Consider the following 13,944-nt stretch of genomic DNA (forward strand, 5'->3'; position numbering starts at 1 on the left):
GTAAAATTCTGCTTTAGTAGCTTTTTAAATATTTCTAAAGCACTAAGACATAGAGTGCTAAAAACATCAGAATCGACTTCAGAGGACATTTTATATCACGGGAAGGGGTTTTGAAAATCCCCCTTCCCCCCAAACTCAAAATTTTCCAAAATTCTACTTTAGAAACTTTTTAAATATTTCTAAAGTACTAAAAGATACAGTGCTAAAAACATCAGGATCGACTTCAGAGGACAAGTTATGTCATGGAAAGATGTGTTTTAAATCCTCCTTTGCCTCAAACTCAAAATTTTCCAAAATTTTACTTTAGAAGCTTTTTTAAATATTTCTAAAGTGCTAAGACATAGAGCGCTACAAACATCGGAATCGACTTCAGAGGACAAATTATAAAAATTTTCTTGCAAGGGTGCTGAAGGAGATTAGCTGAAAGGAGATTTGATAGCGGGAGGAGGGAGAGGGCGGGAGTGGTGGTCAGCAACCTGGTCGCGGTGCCCCTGCTTATACTAATCTCAGCTGACTATTTTGTTTCAACGTGTTGCACCAGAATAATACTCTAAATTCGGTTGATAAATTGCCTGTCTAACAAATTTGTATGAGTTAGGTTACGTATTTAATGTATGCTATGATTTACCCCCCACCCCCTAATGTGCAAATATATAGCCCAAATTTGTTTTCCATTAATATAACTCACAAATTTTTAAAGGTTATTCAAAGTTTTAGACATCCCCCTTCCCAGTAATCCCAGTCCCCCTTCATACTCTAAATTCTGGTTGATAATTTGAAAAGCCTTATTTTCCACGGGGCTATTTTTTTGGGGGGAGGGAGGATTTTCCGTGAGGGTATTTCCCGTGAGGGGGGGGCATTTTCCGCGGGGAGGTATTTTCCAGGGGAAACTTTCCGGCAGGTATTCGCCAAGAACCACAAATTCGATGGTATGAGTTTTATTAAAATCTTTTACTTTTAGGGGTTGTTTTCCCCTTTTACAAAACTCAGAAAAATTTGTTAGACAGGCAATTTATCAACCAGATTTTAGAGTATTATTCTGGTGCAACACGTTGCAACAAAATGGTCAGCTTAGATTAGTAGAAGCAGGGGCACCCTGAGCAGGTTGCTGACCACTCCCCCCGCCCCCCCCCACCACCACCTATCAAATCTCCTTTCAGCTAACCTTTGCACCCTCAAAAGAAAATTTCTATATAAGTTCCAACATTTTTTACATATTTTAAATCGCGGATGTAAAAAAGAAAAGCAAAATTTTTCAACATTGTAGGATTAAGCTATTTGAATATGTTTTATGTGGTTACCCAACTCAAAATGTTAAGGGGTTTCCAAAAAAATAATCGAAACGAATATAGATTATTCGGTAATTGTGCCTTATAAATAACCCACCGCGATAGACTGTACAAGGAAACCAGACGTGATTTCTTATTGCGTTTACAATATTTAATCTGTTTTTTTTTGGGGTGTAGGGAGGGACAAGGGTACATGAGTGAGGTTACATATTTAATATTTGCTCGGATTTACCCCCCACCCCCTATTGTGCAAATATATAGCCCGAATTTGTTTCTCAAATGTTATATTTGAATAATATTTTATTTTATTTAATTATCAGTAACCAAACTTAACTTCTTTCGTCCATAGTGGTGGGTTGTTTATAATGCACAAGTACCGAATAATCTATAGTCAAATATGTACTTCTGCCCCCTCTCTCCCCCTCCCAATTTACACTTTAATAACGTCTCGTAGCATCAAGAATGAAGATTGCTACACTAAACTAATTTTACAAAAAAATTTTAATTTCTTTAAGAACAAATGGGGTTAGATAACGTAAATTGCCAAATTTTCTGTTAGAGCGTTTTAATCATTAATTAGTAAACAATATCCACAAAAAACAAAGTAGTTGGGGTTATAAATCTCCGATATAAATTTCATGAAATGGTGTATTCTCGAGGAGAGTGAATTTTTTTTTTTTAAACAGTGCTCTGCCAGATATCCTTCCATATGTTCCTCTTTTCTGCCATATCTGGATATATTGTCTTGAAGGTCACGCCAGCGTCTTTTAATGTTTTGTGTGTGAGCACCTGTTGTAGGCCCAACAAAATTTATACTGTGGTTGACGCGTAAATGCTGATAGTCCTGGCTAGCCAGGCAATCGTAGGCCCTCCAACAGTTGCTGATAATTGTTGTCCCTGGCAGGATTCAGTTTTGGATAATTCCCAACAACATGGCACTACTTCTATCTGACACAGAAACCATGAATGAATTACCAGTTCCGCGCTCTAGTCCACCAAATACCCATTTACCCTTGATGCAAATATCCTAGTGTTGAGCCTACATGGTTGACCGAACGATTCCGCTTGTTTAGTCACAGGTTGCATAAATTTAACTTTGGCAGAAATTTTGAGTTTGGGGGGAAGGGCGATTTCAAAAACATCTTCCCATGACATAAATTGTCTTCTTTGATTCTGATGTCTGTAGCGCTTTAGAAATATTTAAAATATTTTAAAAGCTTCTAAAGTATAATTTTGAAAAATTTTGAGTTTGGGGGGAGGGGGAATTTAAAAAACATCTTCCCGAGATATAATTTGTCCTCTAATGTTGATTCTGATGTTTTTAGCACTCTATCTTTTAGTGCTTTAGAAATATTTTAAAAGCTTCTAAAGTAGAATTTTGGAAAAATTTGAGTTTTGGGGAAAGGGGGCTTTTACAAGATTCGTATCGCTCTAGCACGGGTATTCTTAAGTTGAGACAGATTTATTTTGCAATCACGCTATTAGTGATGTAGACAAATTTTATAGGCGCCACATGCTTTATTTAAGACATGGGTGCTATTGGGGGGAAGTGGGATTTTAAAAACCACCTCCCGTTAGAAAACTAGTCATGTTACGTCGATTCTGATGTTTTTATCACTCTCTGTCTTAGAGCTTTAGAAGTATTAAAAAAAGCTTCGTAAGGATAATTTTGGAAAATTGTGCGTGGGGGGGGAGGGGGGATTTCAAAAACATCTTCCTGTGAGATAATGTGTTGTCTGAAGTCGATTCTGATGCTTGTAGACCAGTATATTTTAGTACTATCGAAATATTTTAAAAGCTTCTAAAGTAGAATTTTAGAAAATTTTGAGTTTGGGGGGAAGGGGGATTTTAAAAACCTCTTCCCTTGATATAAGGTGTCCTCTGATGTCAACTCTGCTATTTTTAGCACACTCTTTCTTAGCGCTTTAGAAATATTTAAAAAGCTTCTAAATTAGAATTTTTGAAAATTGTGAGTTTGGGGGGAAGGTAGATTTCAACAACATCTTCCCATGAAATACATTGTCCTCTTAAGTTGATTCTGATGTCTTTAGCTCTCTATGTCATAGCGCTTTAGAAATATTAAAAATATTTTAAAAGCTTCTAAAGTAGAATTTTGAAAAATTTTGAGTTTGGGGGGAGGGGGGATTTGAAAAACATCTTCCTGTGATAGAATGTGTCCTCTGAAGTCGATTCTGATGTTCTTAGCACTGTCTCTGTTAGTACTTTAGAAATATTTTAAAAGCTACTAAAGTAGAATTTTTGAAAATTTTGAGATTGGGGGGAAGGGGGATTTTAAAAACCTCTTCCCGTGATATAACGTGTCCTCTGAAGTCGATTCTGATGTTTTTAGCACTCTATGGCTATGGAAATATTTTAAAAGCTTCTAAAGTAGAATTTTGGAAAATTTTGTTTTTGGGGGGAAGGGGGATTTCAAAAATATCTTACCATTACATAATTTATCCTCTGAAGTTAATTCTGATATTTGTAGTGCTCTATGTCTTATCGCTTTAGAAATATTTAAAAAGGCTTCTAAAGTAGAATTTTGTAATATTTTGTATTTTGGGGGACGGGGGATTTTCAAAACCTCTTCCCGTGATATAATGTGTCCTCTGAAGTCGATTCTGATGTTTTAGGACTCTATCTATTAGTGCTTTAGAAATATTTTAAAAGCTTCTAAAGTAGAATTTTGGAAAATTTTGAGTTTGGGGGGAAGGGGGATTTCAAAAACATCTTCTCATAACATAATTTATCCTCTAAAGTAGATTCTGATGTTTTTAGCGCTCTATGTATTAGCGCTTTATAAATATTTAAAAAGCTTCTAAAGTAGAATTTTGGAAAATTTTGAGTTTGGGGGGAAGGGAGATTTCAAAAACATCTTCCCATGACATAAATTGTCTTCTGTTGATTCTGATGTCTGTAGTGCTCTATGTCGTAGTGCTTTAGAAATATTTAAAATATTTTAAAAGCTTCTAAAGTAAAATTTTGAAAAAGTTTGAGTTTGGGGGGAGGGGGGATTTCAAAAACATCTTCCCGTGATATAATGTCTCCTCTGAAGTTGATTCTGATGTTTTTAGCACTGTATCTTTTAGTACTTTAGAAATATTTTAAAAGCTTCTAAAGTAGAATTTTAAAAAATTTTGAGTTTGGGGGAGGGGGGATTTCAAAAACCTCTTCCCGTAATATAATGTGTCCTCTGAAGTCGATTCTGATGTTTTTAGCACTCTATCTATTAGTACTTTAGAAATATTTAAAAAGCTTCTAAAGTAGATTTTTAGAAATTTTTGAGTTTGGGGGGAAGGGGGATTTTAAAAACCTCTTCCTGTGATATAACGTGTCCTTTGAAGTCAATTCTGAAGTTTTTAGTACTATATTTCTTAGCGCTTTAGAAACATTTAAAAAGTATCAAAAGTAGTAGTTTTGAAAATTTTGAGTTTGGGGAGAAGGGAGATTTCAAAAACATCTTCCCATGACATAAATTGTCCTCTAAAGTTGATTCTGATGTCTGTAGCGCTCTATGTCATAGCGCTTTAGAAATATTAAAAATATTTTAAAAGCTTCTAAAGTAGAATTTTGAAAAATTTTGAGTTGGGGGGGAGGGGGGATTTGAAAAACATCTTCCTATGATATAAAGTGTCCTCTGAAGTCGATTCTGATGTTCTTTTCACTCTATATATTAGTACTTTAGAAATTTCTAAATAGCTTCTTAATCAAATTTTTTGAAAATTTTGAGATTGGGCGGAAGGGTGGTTTCCAAAACCCCTTCCCGTGATATAAGGTGTCCTCTGAAGTCGATTCTGATGTTTTAAGCAATCTATGTCTATAGAAATATTTTAAAATCTTCTAAAGTAGAATTTTGGAAAATTTTGTGTTTGGGGGGAAAGGGGATTTCAAAAATATCGTTTTCTAACATAAATTACCCCCTGAAGTTGATTCTGATGCTTGTAGCACTCTCTGTCTTAGAGATTTCTAAATATTTTAAAAGCTTCTAAAGTAAAATTTTGGATTATTTTGAGTTTGGAGGGAGGGGGGATTTCAAAACCTCTTCCCGTGATATAATGGGTCCTCTGAAGTCGATTCTGATGTTTTAGCACTCTATCTATTAGTGCTTTAGAAATATTTTAAAAGCTTCTAAAGTAGAATTTTGGAAAATTTTGAGTTTGGGGGGAAGGGGGATTTCAAAAGTATCTTCTCATAACATAATTTATCCTCTAAAGTTGATTCTGATGTTTGTAGCACTCTATGTCTTAGCGCTGTATAAATATTTAAAAAGCTTCTAAAGTAGAATTTTGGAAAATTTTGAGTTTGGGGGGAAGGGGGATTTAAAAAACATCTTCCCATGACATAAATTGTCTTCTTTGATTCTGATGTCTGTAGTGCTCTATGTCGTAGTGCTTTAGAAATATTTAAAATATTTTAAAAGCTTCTAAAGTAAAATTTTGAAAAAGTTTGAGTTTGGGGGGAGGGGGATTTCAAAAACATCTTCCCGTGATATAATGTCTCCTCTGAAGTCGATTCTGATGTTTTTAGCACTGTATCTTTTAGTACTTTAGAAATATTTTAAAAGCTTCTAAAGTAGAATTTTAAAAAATTTTGAGTTTGGGGGAAGGGGGATTTCAAAAACATCTTCCCGTGATATAATGTGTCCTCTGAAGTCGATTCTGATGTTTTTAGCACTCTATGTCTTAGCGCTTTAGAAATATTTAAAAAGCTTCTAAAGTAGAATTTTGGAAAATTTTGAGTTTGGGGGGAAGGGAGATTTCAAAAACATCTTCCCTTGAGATAAAGTTTCCTCTGATGTAGTTTAGGATGTGTTTCGCGCACTCGGGTTTAGCTCTATCGAACAGAAAAAAATATTTAAAATAGTCTAACGCAGAATATTGAATACTTTTTCGTTGTGAGGGCGGGGTGAGTGTAGATGCCTCGTCATGTGATATACTTGGTACTCTGACGTTGAGTCTGTTGCTTTTAGCACTCTCTCTTGAAGTTGTTTCTAAATATATTAAAATATTCTAAAGTATAATTTTAGAAAATTTTTAGTTTGGCGGGAAGGGTGATTTCAAAAACCTCTTCCCGTGATATAATGTGTCCTCTGAAGTCAATTCTGATGTTTTTAGTACTCTATCTTTTAGTACTTTAGAAATATTTTAAAAGCTTCTAAAGTAGAATTTTAGAAAATTTTAAGTTCAGGTGGAAGGGGAATTTCAAAAACATCTTCCCATGACATAATTTGTCCTCTAAAAAGGATTAGGTTATTTTTACTGATCTCTCTTGTGAAATCCTTTCCCTAATTAATACAGTTTAAATGGTCTTATCAACAGAGTTGTTTGGCATGTGCCTGCTACCCTTAAGGGTAAGGGTGCCTGATAAGGCTAGTGTGATCAAAACAAGCCTGGTTTGATATACCATAAAGAAAGTCAGTTTTTGTTGAAAATTAAATGGATTAGGATTTAAATATGATTTTGGAATATATTTTAATGAACAAGTTTAAAAGCAGAAGTTGTGTAAGGTATGCAGTGATTCACATTTATGATAGTAATATGGGATGACATATGAGTTAAAAACGACTAGTAATGTGCAGTAATTTACACTTATATAGAGGGGGGGAGGAGTGGAGGGGGGTACTTCAAAGTACCGTCCCAGGACAAACCTTAGCATGTACATCCATCCCTGAAAGTTTCATTTTCCTAACCCAACCCCTTTCCAAGATAGCCAAAAGTAACTAAAGTAGAATTTTACCCAGTGGTATAAATAATGTACCTTATATTCTAAAAACTTTATTTTTCTTTTTTAATCAGTACTAGGCTACCATCCCTCAGTCAAAATAGCCTAGCCTGTCCATCCTCTTCCAAAGTTTATCTCTGAGTTCAACCCTGCCTGGAATTTCCTTTTGGAGATATAATGCAGTACTAATACCAGGATTCCCATTAAGAAGAGTGGGATATCAACATAACCAGTTAATCTTCCCAAATTCCCTTGGCCTACCCATCACCATGTTCTTAGAAAAGATGGTACCCCTATATGGGCCGCCACATAGCGTTGATAAAACTTTCAAAATGAATCAAAACAAATACCAAATATATGTTTTAGTCAACAAATTAAATTTCAAAAGAATCAAAGAAATTTTTAGCTTACCAGCTAGACTAGGCTTATCCTTTTCAATTTTTCAGAAAATTTGTGATGAAAATGGGTCAAAGCGTCATCTATTGGACACTGCCTTACGTTAGCAGCACTGTTTTCGTTCGTTCGCCTACAAACTTGGTCCTATTTTCATGGACATTTTAGTGGGCGTTTAGACATTGGATTCTGTCTCAGACTCTGTCCAAGTGTCCCGCTCAGAATGGTTGAAAGCTGAAAATAGGAACTATAGAGCAACATTTGCAGAACTGAAAACACCTATTTAGGTAACAATTATGATTGTGAATTTTCTATTTCTGAAAATACCTTGGACTTTCAACCACTCTGAGTTGGAAACTTCGACAGTGTCTAAGACAGAATCCAGCGTCTGATAAAGTCAAAATGAAACAGCCAATGGAAAACCATATTTCTTTTGCTCTGTTGGAAAATATTTCTTTTGCAGTTTCATTGGTTGATCTATTTTTCATTTTGTGTGAAAACACCAAATGAAACCAGAAATTGAGAGGCGATTAATATGCCTGAACGCCTGAGCCTCGTTTCCACTGGCCATTGGAACTGGCAATGGTCTACTGACCATAGATTTTTGGAAAAGTGATTTCTGCCGGATCATCCAAAGAAAAATTGACTAATTCTTGCCTTCATTTACTTTTTCAGATTAGGTTTGTGAAGTGCTGGTAAAACAGAGAACCAATCAAGCTATACCCAAAACGGCCATGTTGGAGTGTCAATAAATTGAATGCGACGTAGCCTGGGTAACTACGCCAGACAAACTAAAATCCTGTTCGAGGAAATTGTAACTAGACTTTCAGTTATAACCTGACACTGCGCAGGTTTATCGGTGACACGCCGTCAATGAAAGACACCGCAGTGGTGTATTAAAGGAGAGGTAGGAATATGGGCCCCCAGAAATCTCACAAGATTTTCTTAAAGAGCTTATTCCCTCACTTTCAACAGTTCTCTTGATTTCTTGCAGCATAGTTTGATAATTTATTTTTTAGTGGCTCATAGCAATAAAATTTTTCCCTTTACAAATCTTATTTTCTTTTATACATCTATTAAGATTACTCACTTTTAAGATCTATCCCATTTCATGAACCACAATCTGTCATTCCCTCGGTCTTTACACCCCTGTGCTCTAATTTTCACCGTATTTCATTGCAAAATTGCTATTTTTTAATATTAACCTTGGGATTCAGGATTATCATTTTCCATCTCTCAAGTGCATTAGTATGCCGTAAAGCGGCAAAATATTTGGAATGTAAAAGATTACAAGTATCCTTTTCCGTAAAAGTTTCTTCCTCCATGAAACGACCTCTAAATATCATTTATTAAAAAAAGATTTGAACTACTTGGATTTTGATAGTATTGAAAAAGCCACAACAGTTTTGATTTGTTTCAAATTTTGCATACTGGAAACTGGGGGGGGGGGGTAATACCTTCAATCATTATTTTGTTTTAAAACGCAGATGAAAACTTTAGTTTAGATCAATAATTCTAAGTTGGGAATATTTCTTAGAAGTAATGAAATAAAAGTATATTCTTGAACTCTTGCAACCAAGGCTATATTTTGCTTATTTTATTTTGTTGCTCACTGTTCAACTTTGGCAAAAAGACGGAAAATAAAACAGGTCAAATCAATGTAAAAACAGTAAATTTGGTATGCAAATAATTTATTTTAGGTCGGGAAATTTTTTTATTTCATAATTCAAATTTGGCGAAACTACGAAAATGCAAAGTTAACGAATTTCACAACTTACCATATTCATTTCAGAAAATTCACTTGGATTTCAGAAAGAAGAGAAGAATAAATTTAAAATCTTGTGTGAAATTCCACCTTTTCCAATCCTCAGATTTTTACAGTTTGCGGAACGGTTTTAGATTTTGATTCAGCTTTAACTATATCTAATAACTAGACATATCACAACCAGACTTCCTTCGCAGAATTTACAAGTTTTACTACTGAATTTTGGACCTTCTTTACCGGATTTGGAATTGGTATCAAAATCGCATTGAAATTTTGGACTCTCTGAGATTTTGCTACAACTAATCCGTTTTTTTTCAGGGATCCAGTATAATTTTGTACTTTTTGTCCAAATTTTACCAAATGTCAAAAAGTTTGGGGTGCTGCCCACCCTCTCTGTTGGGAAGCCCCTGTCTGCTAAAATGGAGATAGAAAGCAGCACCCACTTGCTTATACAAGCCATTACGGCCTCCATTGAAATTTTGTCCCAATTAAGGCCTCCAAACCGGGTTGAAGTTAATTGCTATACGGTATCTGTAAGATGTTGTTGTTTATTGTTTTTTCTTCCTCTTTCCCCAGCCAAAATGAGTCCTTATCTTCTTCTATGTTCTGCTGCACACGAAGAACAAAAGCTGCACACGAAGAACAAAAGCTGCTTCACTATTGTTATACGCACTGGTTTAAAAGGTATGATGCTGCGTTTACTGGCTTTCATTGGGTACAGCGATGAATATCATGGAAACACAGACTTGGAGGAAAGCGAACACTACCATTTACTGAATAGCAAAAGATTAAACAGTCTGAAATAAGACTTTCGATCCTACAGATTTTTGATTGTTGTTGCTTGTGTTACGTTTGCTCAATTTTTTTTGTGTCACTTTGGCACTCGGAGTTGTAAAGAGCTATAATGGAGTTCTAATCGGTGTTAAAAGGGCCGTCGGAGAAAAATTAGGGGCGCGCCGCCATTTCCTCTAAGATCATCTATTCATCACCGACAAGAAAACCGGCTTGGTGTCGGGGTCTAATTTGACTGCACAATCAAAAAATATTGAAGAACTGATTAAAATAAATTGAAGGATTCTCTAATGAAATTTTCCTACCCCACAGAATACACACAAAGATTTCGTTTTCTTCCTTTTAAGCTTTAGGTCAATTTTATCGAATGAAAAACAGTTTGTATTTTGGCTTACGTTTTACTGTGTTTTGAAAATAGTTCCCCTTTCGCAAAACGAAAGCTAGCCATTGGAGTATTATAATGTATCATTCGATAAAAAATCGAAGAAAGTGTAACTGGTTACAGACTCAAGGTTCTGGCGTTTCTGGTTCCTCAGCTACTTGCCTTCAAAAATGGGTTGACGCATTGCAAAAAAAATAATACTTAGCCAAGTGCAAAAACAAGCTAATTACAAGCTGCACATTGACTCGTTGTGTTTGCTGCATGTCGTTAGAACTAGAATTAAACCAAATTTACAGTCTGCGTGATTAAGAGAGCCAAAGTGAGCTTGAAGAGACCAATATAAGTTCCTCAATCAGAAAAATCCAATAGATATTTGACAAATTTGCTTGGCAATGCAGTTGCAATGATCGGTTGACAAGCAACAAGTAATTAACTGAAACACAGCTCACTACAACCCTATATTTGATGATGATGCTTTGTCCTTTCAAGTTGTTGACCTCACGACGAACACAGGGGCACCAATTACAAGGGGGGATATTTTGAAAGATACCTCTTTTTAGCATTGGAAATAGTCCCCTTTCGCAAAACGAAAGCTAGCCATTGGACTATTATGATGCATCATTCGATAAAAAATCGAAGAAAGTGTAACTGGTTACAGACTCAAGGTTCTGGCGTTTCTGGTTCCTCAGCTACTTGCCTTCAAAAATGGGTTGATGCATTGCAAAAAAAATAATACTTAGCCAAGTGCAAAAACAAGCTAATTACAAGCTGCACATTGACTCGTTGTGTTTGCTGCATGTCGTTAGAACTAGAATTAAACCAAAATTTACAGTCTGCGTGATTAAGAGAGCCAAAGTGAGCTTGAAGAGACCAATATAAGTTCCTCAATCAGAAAAATCCAATAGATATTTGACAAATTTGCTTGGCAATGCAGTTGCAATGATCGGTTGACAAGCAACAAGTAATTAACTGAAACACAGCTCACTACAACCCTATATTTGATGATGATGCTTTATGTCCTTTCAAGTTGTTGACCTCACGACGAACACAGGGGCACCAATTACAAGGGGGGATATTTTGAAAGATACCTCTTTTTAGCATTGGAAATAGTCCCCTTTCGCAAAACGAAAGCTAGCCATTGGACTATTATGATGCATCATTCGATAAAAAATCGAAGAAAGTGTAATTGGTTACAGGCTGAAGGTTCTGCCGCTTCTGGTTCCTCAGCTACTTGCCTTCAAAAATAAGTTGTGACGCATTGCAAAAAAAAACAAAAAAAACACTTAGCCAAGTACAAAAACAAGCTAATTACAAGCTGCACATTAACTGGAATTAAACCAAAATTTACAGTCTGCGTGATTAGAGGGCCAAAGCGAGCCAGTCCCCTGTACTAACTTGAACTAAAATCATACAAGGATTTCTAAAGCCTATGATTAAAGGACCAAAGCGAGCCATGACCCCTTTAAAACCAACCCCCTCTCGAAAGTTATAGCAGTAAGGTTGCACCTAGTTTGAGCATGAATCACTCAAGGGTCTTCAATATAAGTGATTTGGTAACCAAAATGAACTGGTTGCCCCTTCAGCTCCCTAGCGCATCACCAAATCTCTGCATACAAGCTCTTTCCGTTGATTTTTGCCAAGATCCCGATAATCCTTTCTGATACATGACTCGACGAATGGAGCTTTGGGGCCTCCCCCGCCTTCAATCAAAAATTGGACAAAAACTGAAAAATCAAGATTTCCAGTCTCAGATCCCTTAAAAATTAACTCATTGTTGTATACGAGTTTATCATTAAATATTCTTGAAACAATTTACTTGCGGAGGTAAAACAGTTTCGTTTTGCTTTATACCATGTAAGAGGTAAGATAAAATGACATCTTGTTTCCGAAAGATTAATGGACATTTTGATGACCCCAGAGCTAATTTCACTTTCCGTTTCACGATCTCAAACCAAGGTCATATCCAGGGGGGGGGGTTACCAGGTTTGAACCCCCCCCCCCGAAATTTTTGACCGAGACGAAAATAAGTAAAACCTAGGTAAAAATCAGTAAAATTAGTCGAAAACTGAGTCAAAAATTAGTAAACCCCCCCCCCCGAAAAAGTCAAAAATTAGTAGCCCCCCCCCCAAAAAAAAAATCCTGGATCCGCCCTAGTCTCAAACCCAAACAGTTCCAAATATGAACGGCTCTTGCCATTACTTAGCAGCAGTAGTAGTAGAGTCGTCTTTATAAGCAAACGAAACATATTGCTAGAATATAATATAAATGAACTTTATTTAAGAGATACATAAAATCAAAAAATAAAATATCAGCAAACTTGAAAATCAACATCGACAAAGAAATCTGATTCGTTAGACAAAATAGCTTGAAGAGAGCAATATAAGTTCCTCAATCAGAAAAATCCAATAAATTTTTGACAGATTCGCTTGACAATGCATAGTTGCCATGATCGGTTGACAAGCTACAAGTAATTAACTAAAACACAGCTCACTACAAACGTATATTTGATAATGATGCTTTACGTCCTTTCACGTTGTTGACCTCATGACGAACACAAGGGCACTAATTACAAGGGGGGGGTCACCCCTCCTAGATTTTGAAAGATGCCTCTTTTTAGTATTTTAGTTCAAAAATGTAAAAAAAGAAACAAAAAGCCTCCTCCCCCAGGTCTTGAAAATTACCTGTAAGGTGAAAAATAACCAAAAATACCCCCCCCCTCCGTTGATTTTTTATGAAATGGCATCCCTGGATGGATGACCATGCTTCTCGTTTCACCAGCGTGATTTCAAATTATACGACCACATCTATGAAAAGACGGACTTCAATTTGAATCCCTTGACAGAAATTAGAAATAAAACTAATCCTACAAACCACAAATTACTTTGCAATAAATTCATGTATCATGAGTGATCACGACAACGTGTTGCCGTGAATTAAGACACATTTCAACTACATAAAGCTAGCTTTCGTGTAAACCTTCTTAAGCTGCTATATTTGAGCATAAGGCCGTACCCAGGGGGTGTTAGGAGGTATGACCCCTCCCCCCACTGAAATTTCTGTTCGACTCGTAAAAATGTAATAAAAATGCTAAAAACACACACTTCTGATGCGTTTCTTTTTAAAGTCTGAGTTTTCAAAATATTTCTGTGAATCTTAAAAATTGAAGAAGCAAAAATTCAGCTAATTGAAAAAATTCAGATAGTTGAAAGAAATTTAGGGGGGAGGGGGAGGAGCAAAATATATGCAAAAAACTTGGGACGGGAGAATTTTTCTTTTTTAAGCTTTTTTAAATGAAATACCAAAAAAGCCATTCTCAACAAAGATATGCCCAAAAATTTATTTTTCAAAAAACTATGGAGGGAGGGGAAGGGGGGAGACCCCCCATCGATACCCTTGCAAAAACTACGGATGAAATGCTGCCAGAAGGGCCAACATAAAATCAATATTCAACTATGAAAAAAAAGCAGAAGTTGACAGCAAGTTAAGTCTTGGTAAAATGAAGCTATATTATAAAGGAACACACCATTTTTCTGAGGTAATTTCAGCTTCGTAGCTATTAGAGGGACAACGTTTTTTATGATGATTGTTTTTGGAAAATAAAC

At 35.8% G+C, this 13,944-nt stretch overlaps 1 protein-coding gene across 1 annotated transcript in view; it reads right to left on the reverse strand.

Moving 5' to 3' along the window:
• The window catches only part of LOC148948860 (cytochrome c oxidase subunit 6C-like), a 28,178-nt gene extending 20,628 nt beyond the window's left edge, over positions 1–7,550 (reverse strand). The window contains exon 1 of the mRNA XM_089094110.1: positions 7,422–7,550. The gene's annotated coding sequence lies outside the window, so the exon portion shown is untranslated. The remainder of the gene's footprint in view (positions 1–7,421) is intronic.
• Positions 7,551–13,944: the final 6,394 nt, after the last annotated feature.

This window comes from Artemia sp. Qi Xiang Cuo, chromosome 9 (assembly GCF_049724085.1).
Source record: "Artemia sp. Qi Xiang Cuo chromosome 9, ASM4972408v1, whole genome shotgun sequence".
NCBI classification, from domain to species: domain Eukaryota; kingdom Metazoa; phylum Arthropoda; class Branchiopoda; order Anostraca; family Artemiidae; genus Artemia; species Artemia sp. Qi Xiang Cuo.